Source organism: Sus scrofa, chromosome 9, assembly GCF_054392235.1.
Source record: "Sus scrofa isolate SSC_HxYL_T2T_F1_AM1 chromosome 9, Sscrofa_HxYL_maternal_Yorkshire_Landrace_v2.0, whole genome shotgun sequence".
NCBI classification, from domain to species: Eukaryota; Metazoa; Chordata; class Mammalia; order Artiodactyla; family Suidae; genus Sus; species Sus scrofa.
The window spans coordinates 60,364,551-60,380,311 of record NC_139391.1 but is presented as its reverse complement, the minus strand read 5'-3'; the positions used below and the strand labels follow the sequence as shown (position 1 = coordinate 60,380,311).

Sequence of the window (15,761 nt, the reverse complement as noted above, 5' to 3'; positions counted from 1 at the left end):
GGAGTTTTTTTGCCTTCAAATGACTTGGAAAAGTTCCGAACTGCTTTTCCTGTAGTTTTCTCCACTTCTCCCATGTCCTCAACCCTCTTGCTCTCTCTTCCTAGTTCCATTCTTTGGCAGCACATCCACCACCTGACCACAGACTTGGCCATCACTTCCAGTGTATTTGCTGGTCTTCCTCTTCATTCTTGTTCTCTGAGTCACCAACTGTTGGTTGGTTGCTTGCTTGCTTGCTTTTCCTTTTAATTTAGAATCTCAAGGTAGAAGCTCTGATGTCATTGATGGGATATTACCATCATCAAACTATGTATTAAGTCCTTTCTTGTCTTATTTATGTAATTCTTTCTTTCTTTTTTTTTTTTTTTTTTTGTCTTTTTGCCTTTTCTAGGGCCGCTTCCTGTGGCATATGGAGGTTCCCAGGCTAGGGGTCTAATCGGAGCTCTAGCCACAGACCTACGCCAGAGCCACAGCAACACGGGATCCGAGCCACGTCTGCGACCTACACCACAGCTCATGGCAACGCCGGATCCTTAACCCACTGAGCAAGGCCAGGGACTGAACCCGCAACCTCATGGTTCCCAGTCAGATTCGTTAACCACTGTGCCACGACGGGAACTCCTTACGTAATTTTTTCTTGTTATCTCTATTTTTCACTGCTGTTCTCCCATAAAAACCATTCCAGTGGATTTAATGTGTATCATTTTAGGGTCCTATGTATAGAGAGTTTACTTAACATGAAATTCTTACTATTTTATACTGTTTTTTCTTTCCTGCACTGTTTATTTCCCTGTGTTGATCTAACTCTTAGTCTCAGTGGGGCACATCCATCACATTGTGTTGGTCCACTCTTGCCGTTTGTGGATACCCGATTACCTGCAAGGTGAGTGCTGAGATGAGCATCTTTAAAAATGTTTCTTATAGACCTCTTTGGTTTCTGTCCTCAGGAGTAAAATGGTGGATGCAGGGGGTACATCACTTAATCTGAGCGTCCCCCACAATGGCAGGGCAGTGCCCACACACTTAAGTGCTGTGGGACATCCTTCTCAACAGCCTTCATTACCCGGCTTAGCCAACTTTCTAATTTTTGGTAGTCGAACAGGTGTAAATGTATCATTTTTATTTTACTTTGAGGATTTTCTGATCACCAATTTAAGTATTTCTTCACATACTTGTAAACTCTTTGCATTTCTCCTTTAAATCCCTCATTTAAATTCTTTGCCCACGTTTTTGTGAGGGTTACTGTCTTTCCCTTGTATGCATTCCTTGCACATTCTAAATACTAGTCTTTTGTCAGTTTCAGGCACTTCAAATATTTTTTTCCCCCTTTCCTCTATCATGATGGTTAGAAGTTTACTTCTAATTTTGATGTGATCAAATTTCTTGAACGTGGAGTTCCCATCATGGCTCAGCAGTTATGAGCTCTACCAGCATGCATGAAGATGTGGTCGATCCCTGGCCTCGCTCTGTTGGTTAAGGATCCGGCGTTGCAGAGAGCTGTGGTGTCAGTCCCTGATGAGGCTCGGATCCCATGTTGCTGTGACTTTGCATAAGTTGGCAGCTGCAACTCTGATTCGACCCCTAGCCCAGGAACTTCTGTAGGCATGGCCCTAAAAACCAAAAAAAAAAAAAAAAAAAAAAAATCTTAAACTTTTGTGGACCATTTTAGACTTTTTTAAAGAGCAATTTTTTCCACCTCTAGGTCACAAAGAGATTCTACCATATTTTCTTCTATTATATTTTTGATTTTACCTTCTCATTTCAGCTCTAAACTATCTTGTGTCTTTGAATGTGGAGTTAAGTAGATGATAATTTATTTTTTCCAAATAATCTGGTTTTCATTAACATTGTTCTTCTCCCTAATTTATTTATCTTGTCATCTTTATTACATCTTAAAGCTCTAGCAGCTATTTTCAGTGGCAATGAAACAAGTTTTGCCTACGGGCAGCATGAGACAGAAGTAATAGGAGAAGGCATATGACTTCCTTGCCTACCTTCCTTTCCCTTTCCATCTCCCTGCCATCCTCCGTCCTAAGGGCTACTGTCTCCCCCCATCCCCAGAGCCACTCAAGATCAAGGCAGATCCCAGACTCTCCAGGGGTTTCTTGTGATGCCGATATTTCTGTGTAACTTGGTAAGTCCCCCGTGCTGTCCTGAGTACTGTTCCCCGTGGTTTATTTTAGGAGGGGGAGTTGGAGCCCAAACGAGCTGGCTGCTCTGGCAAGGGAACACCTTGCTAGATGCCACTGGCCACCTCAAACTTGGGACTGCAGCGACTCGGTAACATCCCTTCTCTGGATACCGGTGCTGGCATCATCATTATCCCAAATACCTGTGACTCCTCTCCTCCCTCACTGTCCCTCTGGATCCCATCAGTCTGCAAGTCTGGTGAGCCAGCCTGGTGGTGTCCCTTGGGTGTAAGAACCATACTTTCCCTGCTGTCCCTGCCTCCTGCCTGGCTGGGCGCCTTATCCGCAGTCCCTGCTTTGCTGCTCAGGCTGCCTCTGAGCTCGAAAGTCTCGTTCAGAGACCACTGCACACGCTGCCCTCCAGGATTCCTTTTGGACAGACTCCTTCGCATGACGCTTCGAGCCCTTTGCTCTGACCTCAGCCTCCTCCCTCATTTCTGTCTGGGAATCCTGCTTCGATCCCTTGTACTTGCCTGCCCCTGAGTCGAAAGCCCTCCACGTCCTGTCCTGCCCTCTGTGCTCTTCCCTCCCCTTGGGACACCCAATGCCTCGCATTTGCTTTATTTGTTGTAAGGTGGTGACCTCATCCTCTACCTGACTGTTTACCGCTCCCCCCTGCCCTGTTTCCTCATCTCAGCCTCTTGAGCTTTCAGCTTTCTCTCAAGACTTAGTTCAGACACACTGCTAATATGACACTTGTAGTCTGAGCTGCTGGTTCACACTTGGGTGGAGATTTTACGTAAACTATGGATTTCGGTAGGGACTGAAGGGGCCTGATGATCTGAGGGCTTTCTTGCTAGAAAACAACACCCCTTAATGGCCTGAACACTTTCCTTCTCACTAGCTGAAGTAGCAGCCTCTGCTCCATGTGTGTCTGTAATTCTGGGAGGGCAGGCAGTGTCTGCTCCTGTAGAACGGACTGGATTCTGATGCTGGATCAGCTGTGCTGTGTGGCCATTGGCTAGTACCTTCCCTCTCTGGGCTTTGCGTTCTCTAATACAAAATGAGCTGATTAGACTCCTCCTCTTTAGGGACTCGTCAATGTAATATTTGATTAGTGTGAGCCTTTTTGGGACAGGAAATCTTGTGTATTTTTGCATATAGAGGCCGCCCAGTGAATGTCTCGAATTAGCTTCATGATGAAATCCGGGCCCCGAATTTGTACTGTGCTTTCATATCCACATACACACACACAATCTCTAGAAAGTTGTTTCGCATCAGTGCGCTATGCTACCTTGGTAATAACCTCAGGCCTCATTACCTATGTCTGCGTAGACCTGGCTCCAGCCTCTTGTGCACCAGCCCCCAACCCCCACGTTGGGGTGGGGATAAGCCCTTGCATTGTTGCTAATCCCAGAAAGGCAGGATGGTGAGACTTTTTGTTCATAGCCTCAGACTATGCAGTTCATTTAGATAAAACTTATTCAATCATCTCTTCCTATTGTACCAGCTTTAGGTAGAGCCCGGGGGTAGATGCCATCAAGCTTAAAAGAGATAAATACATGATCCTCTGTAAGTAGCTTGCAAGCAACTTAGGAGAGTCAGATTCGGATGACAGAATGACAGTGGCTGGGTGCATATTAACCAGGGTGGTGAGTTAGTATGGGAGTGATTTCAGAGGAAAGAGATGGCTTCATGGGTAATGTGGGGTCTAGACTATAGGAGAATGGTTAGGATTTCATCCTCAGAAAACGACCGAGAGGCACCACCTGAGGGCATATGGGCACCTCAGTGAGGAAGGGACACATGGGGGACTCACAGTCAGGAGTCAGGGTCCGCAGAGGCGACTTGGCCACAACATCTGGGGTGTTGTGGGGTAAGGATGGCGCCAGTTCTCAGTAAGCCCGAACTCAGGACAAGCAGAAGGTCATGTTTCAAGGTGAGGATTCTAGAAGCTGCCTCCAGGTTCAAGGCCTGGGTCCATCCCTCCTGGGTCTGTGAATGAAGGCAGGTTATGTAATCACAGGGACCTCAGTCTAGGTAAAATGAACAATTCTAATAGGGCCAACCTCAGAGGATGCCAGGCCTAAGAGAAGTGACCCAGCTTAAGATTAACGAGGTCTTAAGTGACTGAGACAGAGATCAGGTGACCACACGGAGGGACAGGAAGCCACATGTACTTGGACCCTTGTCTTTAAAAGGCAAAGATTCTGGGAGTTTGGGAGACTGGAGCGCCATGTATCAGGTCAGGGCTCCTGGAGCAGGATCACTTGGGTCAGGAGGAGGCCCCGCTTGGGACTTTGCGCTTTTTTGTGATGGGGAAGTGACACATGTCCTGGCCAGCTCCCTGGTTTGTGCCTGGAAGGCAAGGTTCAGAGTTCAGGACTCTGGGGCTGGGGGCTGGGATGGCTCCCAGCAGGGATGTGGGCTGAGGGTGGTGAAGTGCAGAGGAAGTCAGCACCCAGTAAGGACTGCTGTGTGCTGTCCTGGTCCCACCGAGTATCTCACTGGGAATGTGAGGATCATTTTGGGTCCAGATGGCCAAGTGCCACGCTCAGCAGCTTGGGCAGGGCTGGCCCTGCAGCACCTTAGTTGAGTTGCTGTAGGGTGTGCCTGGAGTATTACCTCCCGACCTCTGACCTCCCTGCAGGTGTAGGGACACCCCCTCCCCCTCCCCCAGAGTCTGTGCAGCAGGGGCTGCAACTCTGCTAATAAGACAACACAGACAGTGGGGCTTTACAGGTCGTTACCTGGCTTAGCTCCTGTAACTGGCTTGGGTCAGGACTGTGGCTGAGTTGGGGGAGTCTGGGGCTGAGATGGGGGAGCCCATGCAGGAATGTGCTTGTGTTTGGTGTTGTGAGAGAACCATCACCTGTGCCCAAAGAGAACTACATTTGTTGTGGTGGCCCTGAGAGGTCACTGTGCCTGAGAATCATCTGAGGGTCTTAAGGGCAATGGACCCCCTGGGCCACTGTCCCAGTTTCTGACTCGTGAGATCTGGGGTGACAGACAGGCATGAGCACCTGTTATGTCCACACCACATGGCTCAGATGCAGGTGTTCAGGGCTTCTGCTCACCCTGAGGAAGACTGGTTTACATCGGCTTGCTATGGGCCAGGCATGGCCTTAAGCTCTAAATAAGTTATTGTATTTAATCCTTATGTGTCCTTTAAATGGAGCACTGTTATTATCTTTATTTTACAGGTTGGAAAAAAGGCAACAAAACAGCCCTGAGGCTTAAGTAGATTAAGTGATTTGCCCAAGATAACAATGGTACAGAGTGACAGCCTGGGATCAGTTTGGCGGGTGGGACTTTTTTTCACTTAACTCTACCCCTCAGGGCAGCAGCCCCGGGGGAGTTTATTAGATAGTAGAGAATGGCAACAAAATGAAAAAATGGATACAGCTGCAGCTCTTGAGGAATCCAAAGTCTAATATTGGAGACCAGGAAGAAGCACATGTTAAATGAGGAAACACGTAATTGAAATGTCAAAATAGTGTATCAAATGGAAACATGGGGCAGAAATGATTATTTTTTTAGTTTGTCTACAGCTTAGGTTAGTCTCCATGGCCTTTGAAGGTGTAGACCCTGTACTCCAATTATAGGTCTGGCATTCGTCTGGCATCCCTTCTGGAAGAAAGGTGGCTGGAAAGAAAGCAGCTCACATATGCCTGCACTAATCTCCATAAGCATCGATGACAGGCCTGGAGCTGGGGTGCCGCCTGCTGTGGGTCCTTCCCACGTGGGTCAGACCCACCGCAGGGCTGCTCACTGAGGACATGGCAAGCTTTTCTCCCTGATGCAGCCTGGAAGACCCCTGGCAGATCGCTCTGGTCTCATGCGGTCTAATCCACCTCTTCCTTGGCGACACTGACCCCAACTGCTGTCTGAAGGAGGAAGGGGTGGGACTCTAGGGGGAAAGCCGAGGAGAAGCGGTCAAACCAGAGGGTGAATTTGGGGCGAGGCAGAGCAGAGGCCTCGTCCTTCACCCTCTCATTCTCAAAACTCAGGATGTTCTCTGGGTGGGTTGTGAATTCTGCCCTTTCACCCAGACCCACCCTCCCCTGAGCAGATTTGCCCCTTTTCCAATAAAGGCAAACCCAAATTAAATCTATAATTATCACTACTAATTCCACTTAATTAGTCACAAGCCAGCAGCCAAATTGGCTTTCTCATAATTATCTGATAAGCAGTAAGCACATCTCATAGATTATAATTAACACTACTTAATTAAAATCTAATATACATACACCCTTTCCTCAAAATACATCTAATTGGGTTCCTAACAGCAGCAGATAAAAATTATTCTCTAGTTGCCCCTCCATAAGGATTTCAAATATCCTCTTTTCTGAAGTCCCCTGAGAATGGAGGGGGAGTTACAGATACACTTGCTGATTTACTTTTACAGCAAGTGATGTATTTTCTTCCCAGGGGACTGGGAAAGCCATTGGTCTTTCCTTTCTCTTGAAGCATCACCCAAACTAAGAAATGCTTGGTGTGCAGTGACCACACAGCTGATTTGTGCTGCACGCCAGAGGAAGTTCAGCTTCCCACTTAAATTTCTTTACATTTGTCCTCAGTGTCCAAAGTTCCCGCCTACCTCTAAACTTGAAAAAAAAAAAAAAATCCTATCAAACTTCCAAGCATCATTTTTGAAAATGAATGGATTCAAAGCTGTTTTGAAGTTCTGAGTGGCTGTGATAGGTGTTTTTCAGCCACTTCCACCTCCGCTGGGCTGAGGATCACAGGTGTGTGTGTCTGATCCCGAGGGGCACCAGCTGGGATGAGAAGGCAGCACTTCAGCATCTTGGAAGTGAAAAGGCTCCGTTCTCGGTGAGATGGCCAGCCACCACTGCTCAGAGAGTTCAGAGAGCAGGTTAAGGAGGCCCATCGATGGCCGCTGATTCCTGTCCTTTCCTGCTAAACCAACCTGGAGGATGTGGAAAGCTGGGGCCAGAGGATGCAGAAAGCTGGGGCTGCGGGCTGCAGGCAGGGGAGGGGTGAGGAAAGTGGGGAGGGTGCCTGCAACAGAAGTGGCAGGGCTCCTGTCATGCAGAAACTGGGGCACAGGCAAGGCTGCACGTGTGACTGGTCATTTGCAGACAGGGAGATGGATGCCTGATAACCTGTGTGTTTCCTGAGAACCTGCTCTGTAGGGTCCAGAGCTTCTGTCCATGGTCTCCTATTCGCCTCCCTTTCCTTGTGCCTAGTCTAGTGCCAGGAAATGGAAGGGCGTGAATAACTGGTTTCTGTACAGATACCTAGGTGTGGGTGGTTTAATACTCACCTTTCAGAATATCAAACGGGGGTAGGAGAGTGAACTGAGAAATGGCGGCAGGAGGACTGGAACCCATGGTTTTGGGAACTTGTCACCGCTTGCTCTTTCCCAGGACACGTGTGCCCTGTTCATCACCTGCCCTCCCTGCTAGCTTCTGCTCCAGGAAGGCAAGGCCTGGGATTAGTCTTTTCACAGTTCTGTTCCCCACCCATCCTCACACCCCCATAGAGTCCCGCAGGTAATGGGTGTCCAGCCTACTCCTGTTAATGGACAGATGGATGACTGTCCTGTGATCTCTTTCCTACTGAAAAAAAGGCAAATTCACTGCTAGTTACTACTGCACAGGGAAAATAGGTAATCCTGAACTGTGAGATTGGTTTCATTTTCATTGCTCCTAAATTTCTCCCATGAAGTCCATCAGGATCAGGAAAAGCTACCCATTACCCAAAAATAGGGGTGGGGGGTGAGGGGAGTCTACCTCTAATGTGTCTTGGCATTTCTATCTATTTACTTTTTTCTTTCTATCCAGTCAAACTATTTGAATAGTGGGTCTGTCTGGAGCAATATAAACTGGGTTTGGGGGAGTTACCTTTGTGGCTCAGCGGTTAACAAACCCAACTAGGATCCATGAGGATGCCGGTTCGAGCCCTGGCCTCACTTGGTGGGTTGGGGATCTGGCATTGCTGTGAGCTGTGGTGTAGGCTGCTGACTTGGCTTGGATCCTGTGTTGCTGTGCTGTGGCATAGGCCTGTGGCTACAGCTCTGATTTGACCCCTAGCCTGGGACCTCCATATACTGAGGATGTGGCCCTAAAAAGGAAAAAAAAAAAAAAAAAAAAAACTGGCTTTGGGGAAGGACTTAGAAGGACTTTGGGGAAGTGCCATCCACTTAATAATAGCCCAGCTGGGGAGAAGCTATAAATGCTTTGAAGGATGATTCTGTGTGTTGAAAGTTAACTTAATGGGGTTTTGGCTCAGATGCCACTTTCTTTTGTATCTTGCTTGAGTCCCTGTGGACTTCTCCAGGCCGGTCGGATGGTGACAGCTATGTAGGTACAGAGAGATGGCTGTCTGGGCTGTCGTCCTGGGGGTGGCCCTGGTCTAGAAGTCTTTGAAGTCTTCTAGTTTTTCATTCTCTCTCCACTCCATGGAGCCTCCAAACAAGCACAGCTTGCAGCCCCCACCCCTTGCCAGGGGCTCCTGCTGCCATCTCGCCCCCCATCCTGCCTCTCATCCACAAAGGCTTTTTAAAAATGCTGGTGTCTTCATGTACTCCAGTGTTCATTGCAGAACTCTTTCCAATAGCCAAGACGTGGAAACAATCTAAATGTCCATTGAGAGAGGAGTGGATCAAGAAGATGTGGTGCATATACACAGTGGAATATTACTCAGCCATTCAAAGAAACGAAATACTGGCATTTTTAGCAACATGGATGGACCTAGAAATTATCATGCTAAGTGAAGTCAGCCATACAGTGAGACACCAACATCAAATGCTTTCACTGACGTGTGGAATCTGAAAAAAAGACAGAATGAACTTCTTTGCAGAACAGATGCTGACTCACAGACTTTGAAAAACTTATGGTTTCCAAAGGCGACAGTTCGTGGGGTTGGGGGATGCGCTGGGATTGTGGGATGGAAATCCTATAAAATTGGATTGTGGTGATCATTGTACAACTATAAATGTAATAAATTCATTGAGGAATAAGAAAAAAGAAAAGAAAAAAAAAAAAAGCTTGTGTCTTGGCTGTAAGCATTTTCATCCTGTAGAAAGGCTCTTGGGGAGATGTTCCGTTCCTCCCATTCCTTTGGCTGAAGTTGCCTTGGCCACCTAATCCCCTGTCCATGCTGGGCACTCTGGTACCCTGGGCTTGAATAAATTTTATTTTCAAAGGTTAAGACTGGATTTCAGCAGTCAACTCTCCCACTGACGTCTCTGTTATTTTCTGAACCTATGAGAAAGAGTGAGAGCTGGTAGGTTTATGAAGGGACAAGCTCTCCTCTGCAACGCTGGTGCTGGAAGGGGCTGTTGTTACTTTGCAAAACCTCAAGTGGTGTCTTCTCTGTGCTACTGCAACAGGAGAGAGGGGACTGTTTCTGGTGGGTGCTGCTTGTTCAGAAAGTCCATGAGCAAGGCCGGGGGCTGTGGCTTTGTCCCTCTGCCAGTACCATTTGATGCCAGAGGGAGGAAAGGGATGGAAAAAGAAGATGGAGAATGGTAGAGGATAAAGTGCAAAAAGAGAAAGAGGCATTCATTTCTCCCATGATCTGCAGCATCTGAGGAGCAAGCGCTTGTTTTACATCTTATTTGGCTTGACATACTTGCATCCTCTTGGATGAGCTACTAAGCAGTACTAGGTGGCAAAAAGAAAACAAGCATACACACACCAAAACAAAGAAAATGCTCCTGAACACCCCAGTTGCATGGAAATGATATTAAGTAACTACAGTGTCTGCCAACATATTCCTGCAAGGAAGGGCAGCCAGAGAACAGCTGGTTTGGAGGCTGGGGAGTGAAGGCAGCGTGTCCTGGGCATCCTCAGACTGCCCTGAGGACTCAGGAGATACCCTGTACCTCAGCAGTCTGCTGTTCTGGGTAGCAGCCTTCCCTCCCCAGGGGCCTGCAGGTCCTTCTGCAATTCCTCAGCCTCCTTTCTCTGGAGGTGATCTCTAGAGGGAGCAGGTGCTCACCCTGCAGGCTCTATGGCCAGAGCTCCAGCAGGCCTGAGGCCCTGCACTTCCATCTCCTGCATTCTGTCTCTTCCTCACCATCAGCCCTGTTGTGCAGGGAAGGAGTCTGAAGTAAGCAGGCTGAGGGCAGCCAGCGTCAGCAGGGTCCCGGGAGGTTACAACCCACTGGCTCTTTGACCTGAGTGTCCTGAAAGGAACTTGCGGTTGCGTGGATATGCGATCACTCGTGGAACGGTCAGGCCATGTGGATAGAAACAGCTTTCAGCTCAAGGTTCTCGAGTGGTCATCTGAAGTGAAGATTGCAACTTTAACATGAAGATCACTTCTCCTCACCCCACCTCCCACTTCTGTCCCCAAACACGGTTCACTCCATCTCTCCTGTTTCTGGGGTCCCTCCACTTCCCTCCTCACCTGCTGCCAGTATCCTGGTTCACTCTCCATCATCCCCGCCTTGTCCGGTCAGTGTGGTCCTAACTCGGGGGCCCCATCACCATGTGGGTGGCACTTGCCTGTGCTACAAAGCTGACTGTGTCTCTCTCCCACTGTCTTCCTTTAAGGGCTCCTGGCTACCCTGGGGAAAAAAAATCTCACCTTCCAGAGCTTGGCATTAGCAGTCTGGCCTCACCTCTTCATAGCCTCCCTCTTCCCGGTCTCCCTACCCACCCGTGTGACTGTGGACTTCTTGTCCTCCCCACCTGTTATACACGTCTTTCCCTCTTTGGCTGCCCCCACCTCCTTCTCTTTTCCAGGACTCTGGCTCTCTAGGAGCAGTGATCGCCTGACCCAGCCCGGCCTTGACATATGTTCCGTGCTTCTGCAGCACCCTTTGATTTGACTTGTCCTTAAACTGACCACAGGGCTACTTACTTGTCTATTTCTTATTTCTTCTTTTATATATTAGACTCTAATCTCTTTGAGGATAGCCACACTTGCCTGAAACAGTTGCTGATTTTTTTTTTTTTTGTCTTTTTTACCATTTCTTGGGCCACTCCTGAAGCATATGGTGGTTCCCAGGCTAGGGGTCAAATCAGAGCTGTAACCTTCGGCCTACACCAGAGCCACAGCAATGCAGGATCTGAGCTGCATCTGCGACCTACACCACAGCTCACAGAAACGCTGGATCCTTAACCCACTGATCAAGGCCAGGGATCGAACCCAAAATCTCGTGGTTCCTAGTCAGATTCATTAACAACTGAGCCACGATGGGAACTCCCCTGAAACAGTTGCCGATTAATAAAAGCTTTCTTTTTCCTTTTTCTTTTTTAATTTTATGATTTTTATTTTTCCCACTATGGTTGATTTACAGGGCGCTGTCAACATCTACTGCACAGCAAAGTGACCCGGTCATACACATACACACATCCTCCCTCTCACACCATCCTCTATCATGTTCCATCACAAGTGACGGGACGTAGTTCCCTGTGCTATACAGCAGGATCTCACTGCCCATCCACTCCAAATGCAATAGTTTGCATCTATCAACCCCAGACTCCCAGTCCATCCCATTCCCTCCCCCTCCCCCTTGGCAACCACAAGTCTGCTCTCCAAGTCCATGAGTTTCTTTTCTCTGAAAAGTTTCACCTGTGCTGTACACTAGATTCCAGATATAAGTGATATCATATGGTATTTGCCTTTCTCTTTCTGACTTACTTCACCCGGTATGAGAGTCTCTAGTTCATCCGTGTTGCTGCAAATGGCCTTATTAATAAAAGTTTTCTGAATTCACATGAATGGCATCTTTAGTTGATCACTTTAGAAGCAGGTGGAGACCTGATAGAGAGATGAAGGGTAGCTTGAGATTACATCTGTGCCAAGTCTGTGTTCTCATCTGGATGCTGCTGTTTTCTAGGGGACTGTGATGTCCTTGGCTTGAACCACATACCATGTACCCCAGTTCAGGTAGGAACTTGCAGACAAAGAGCTCCCAAAGAATATTACATTCATCTTTACCTAAAGAACATAACTGTTTATTTCTAAGAAGACAATCTGATTAACTTATCAAACAAAAGTAGGTAAGAGCAAGTAAACAAGGAAAATGGAATGTAAAAAAGGGAGTGTCTTTATGGACCAAAGGAGTATCCTTTCTTTTCTTAGCTGGTCCATAATACCTTTGTCTAAACCACTTCTAGCTCAGTCCATTTTCAATGACTTTAACACATTCCAATGACCAAGATCATATTATTAAAGTGTTACTTCCTAAAACACTCTGCTAAGGATGGTGGGCAATTGTAAATTCTCAGAGCATCTCTCCCTCCTTCTGCTGGTCATTGTAGGGCACATAGGTTCGGGAAGATAGTCCTCACACCAGCTTCACTTGGATAGTTTGCAGTGGCTACAAACCTAGCCCCAGAGCTGGGCCAGTGGCCAGTACGGCCAGCTGAAGCATCGATCCCTTCTCTGCAACGGCCTGCTCAGAAGTAAGCCAGGGCACCTTGTTCTACATGCCCTCAGATATACTCCACTAGGCAGAAAAGCTCACCCAAGCAAACACCAGATCGACCCCCAGTAAGAGATCCACTCCCAGAATGTGACGGCCTCAAAATACCTTGTTCCCTTTAGATTAAAAGGGGCATTTAGATGAATTAGGTGCACATAGATACATTGTAATTCATTTGTCCTGAGTACTCCTAAGACTAACTGCTAAAAGAAGCCAGGGTGCCAGGGTGGAAAGGTTGGTGTGATTCCAGGACCAGGGCATGGAGAGTTCAAGGTGATACCAGAATATCAGCCTCAGAAAGCAAGTGCTTAGAAACTGATGAGAATGTGTTAAAACTGCAGAGGTGGCAATTTCCAAAATTTGAGCCTCAAAAAGATTGATAGCAATGGGTTATAATCTGTTTAATAAAACAGTTGTTAATATTACTACAAAAATAAAGGCTCTTCTTATGAAACACCTGTCAATGGATATAGAAGGAATGACAGAATTATTATTATTTTTGTCTTTTTAGGGCCGAGGCATATGGAGTTTCCCAGGCTAGGGATCAAATTGGAGCTGCAGCTGTTGGCCTCCACCACAGCCACAGATCTGAACTGTGTCTATGACCTACACCACAGCTCACAGAAATACTGGATCTGAGCTGTGTCTATGACCTACACCACAGCTCACAGAAATGCCAGATCCTTAACCTACTGAGTGAGGCCAGGGATTGAACCTCTGTCCTCATGGATGCTAAGTCAGATTCATTTCCATTGAGCCATGATGGGAACTCTGAGAATTATAATGTAACCATTTTATTTATTTATTTTTGCTTTTTAGGGCTGCACCTGTGGCATATGGGGGTTCCCAGGCTAGGGGTCAAATCGGAGCTGCAGCTGCAGGCCAATGCCACAGCCATAGCAATGCAGGATCTGAGCCGTGTCTTCGACCTACATCCCAGCTCACAGCAATGCCAGATCCTTAACCCACTGAGTGAGGCCAGGGATTGAACCTACAACCTCATGGTTCCTAGTCACATTCATTTCCACTGTGCCACAACAGGAACTCCAAATGTAACTATTTTATAATCACAAATAATTAGTCGGGTTCATTAACTGCTGACCCACAATGGGAACTCTGACTCACCTGAATTTAATTAGGAGCATACAGTCACGTAAATCTAAATTGTGGGACAGTTTTACAAAGTAACAGGCCTGAACTTTTTAAAACACCAAGGTTATGGAAGATTAAATAACAACAAAAGCAGAAGACTATTCTTTTTTAAAAAATAATTTTATGGGAGTATAGTTGACTAACAAAGTTGTTAGTTTCAGGTGTACAGCAAACAGTTATACATATATCCATTCCCTTTCAGATTCTTTTCCCATACACAGTATTGGGTAGATTACCCCGTGCTATACTGTGGGGGCTTGTTACCTATCTTACATATAGTAGTGCATATATGTCAATCCCAACTACTCCCTAATTTGTCTCTTCCCCTTCCACGTTTCCCCTTTGTAACCATAAATTTGGTTTTTGAAATCTTTGAGTCTGCTTCTGTTTTGTAAGTTCTTTTGCATCATTTTAAAAAATTAGATTCCAGATATTAGTGATCTCATATTTGTCTTTCTCTGATATACTTCAGTTAGTATGATAATCTCTAGGTCCATCCATGTTGCTACAAATGGCCTTATTACATTCTTTTTTTATGGCTAATATTCCATTGTATATATGTACCACATCTTCTTCCTCTCTCTCTCTTCTTTTTTTGTTTTTTGTTTGTTGTTTTTTTAGGGCTGCACACTTGGCAGGCTAGGGGTCGAATTAGAGCTGTAGCTGCCAGCCTATGCCACAGCTACAGAAATACCAAATCCGAGTCACATCTCCAACCTATACCACAGCTCTTGGCAATGCTGGATCCTTAACACACTGAGCAAGGCTAGGGATCAAACCCATGTCCTCATGGATACTGGCCGGGTTCATTACCACTGAGCCACGATGAGAACTCCTACCACATCTTTATTCATTCCTCTGTTGATGGATATTTAGGTTGCTTCCTTGTCTTGGCTATTGTAAATAGTGCTGCAATAAACATTGTGGTACATGCATATTTTCAAATTATGGTTTTCTCTGGATCGATGCCCAGGAGTGGGATTGCTGGATCATATGGTAGTTCTATTTTTAATTTTTAAAGAAACCTTCATACTGCTCTGATTTACATTCCCACCAGCAGTCTAGGAGGGTTCCCTTTTCTCCACACCCTCGCCAGCATTTATTGTTTGTAGCCTTTTTGATGATGGCCATTCTGACTGATGTGAGGTAGTACCTCATTGTAATTTTGATTTGCATTTCTCTAATGATTAATGATGTTGAACATCTTTTCATATGCTTTTCGGCCATCTGTCTGACTTCTTTGGTCTATTTAGGTCTTCTGACCATTTTTTTAATCGGGGTTTTTTTTGGTATCAAGTTATATGTTCTCAACTGATGGAGCTTATAGAGATATACCAGCTAAATATGATGCATGATCTTTGGGCTCAGGATCAAATAATGGAAAAAAAATTATATTGTCAGACATTGAGAGAATTGAACACCTGAACATGAGCCATAGATGAGAAACTCTTCTTGTATCACTGTTAACTCTCTTGAATTACTGTGTTCTTAACCCCGCGCTTGATGAGGTACCTGGTGGTAAGTTTTAGAGACAGTGCCTGCAGTGTACTTCTTGATGGGTTGGTGGGGGGCGGGTGGGGGGGATGGGGGCATGTGGGAAGCAAGCACACATGGCCAAATGGTAACAAATGGTTGGTGCATCTTCATGGGAACATTCTTTTCAATTATTTTGTAGGCTTGTAATTTTTCAAAGTAAAAAATGTTAAGGGAAAAAACTTGAAAACAAAGAGCACTGGGCCCAAACCAGTCCTATGAGATTTGTTTGGAGAGGTTGGGGCAGGAGGATCTGCTGCACATGCAGCTCTCCTGGCTCCTTTTCCTCTTTTTGACTCTCTTCTGATTTCACTGTTCTTCGTCCTCTGTATTTTTTGTGGTGGCAGAATACCAGGTGACTTTGTTCATAAAGCAGCTCTGTTGCCCTGTCTCCCACTAAGTGCATGACTCAGCCATCCAACCACAGATAAATCGCAAGTCAGCAAACCTAGTTAGCATCACAATGTTAAAATTAGAAGGAACGTTTTCACAGAGACTTGGCTGCCACTGGAGGAAGCTAGCCTCTTCTCATCAAAAAGACATAC

The 15,761-nt window shown here is 46.3% G+C and overlaps 1 protein-coding gene across 1 annotated transcript in view; it reads left to right on the top strand.

Annotated features, from left to right (window-relative positions):
* Positions 1–15,761, top strand: part of OPCML (opioid binding protein/cell adhesion molecule like) — a 1,104,108-nt gene that overhangs the window by 35,853 nt on the left and 1,052,494 nt on the right.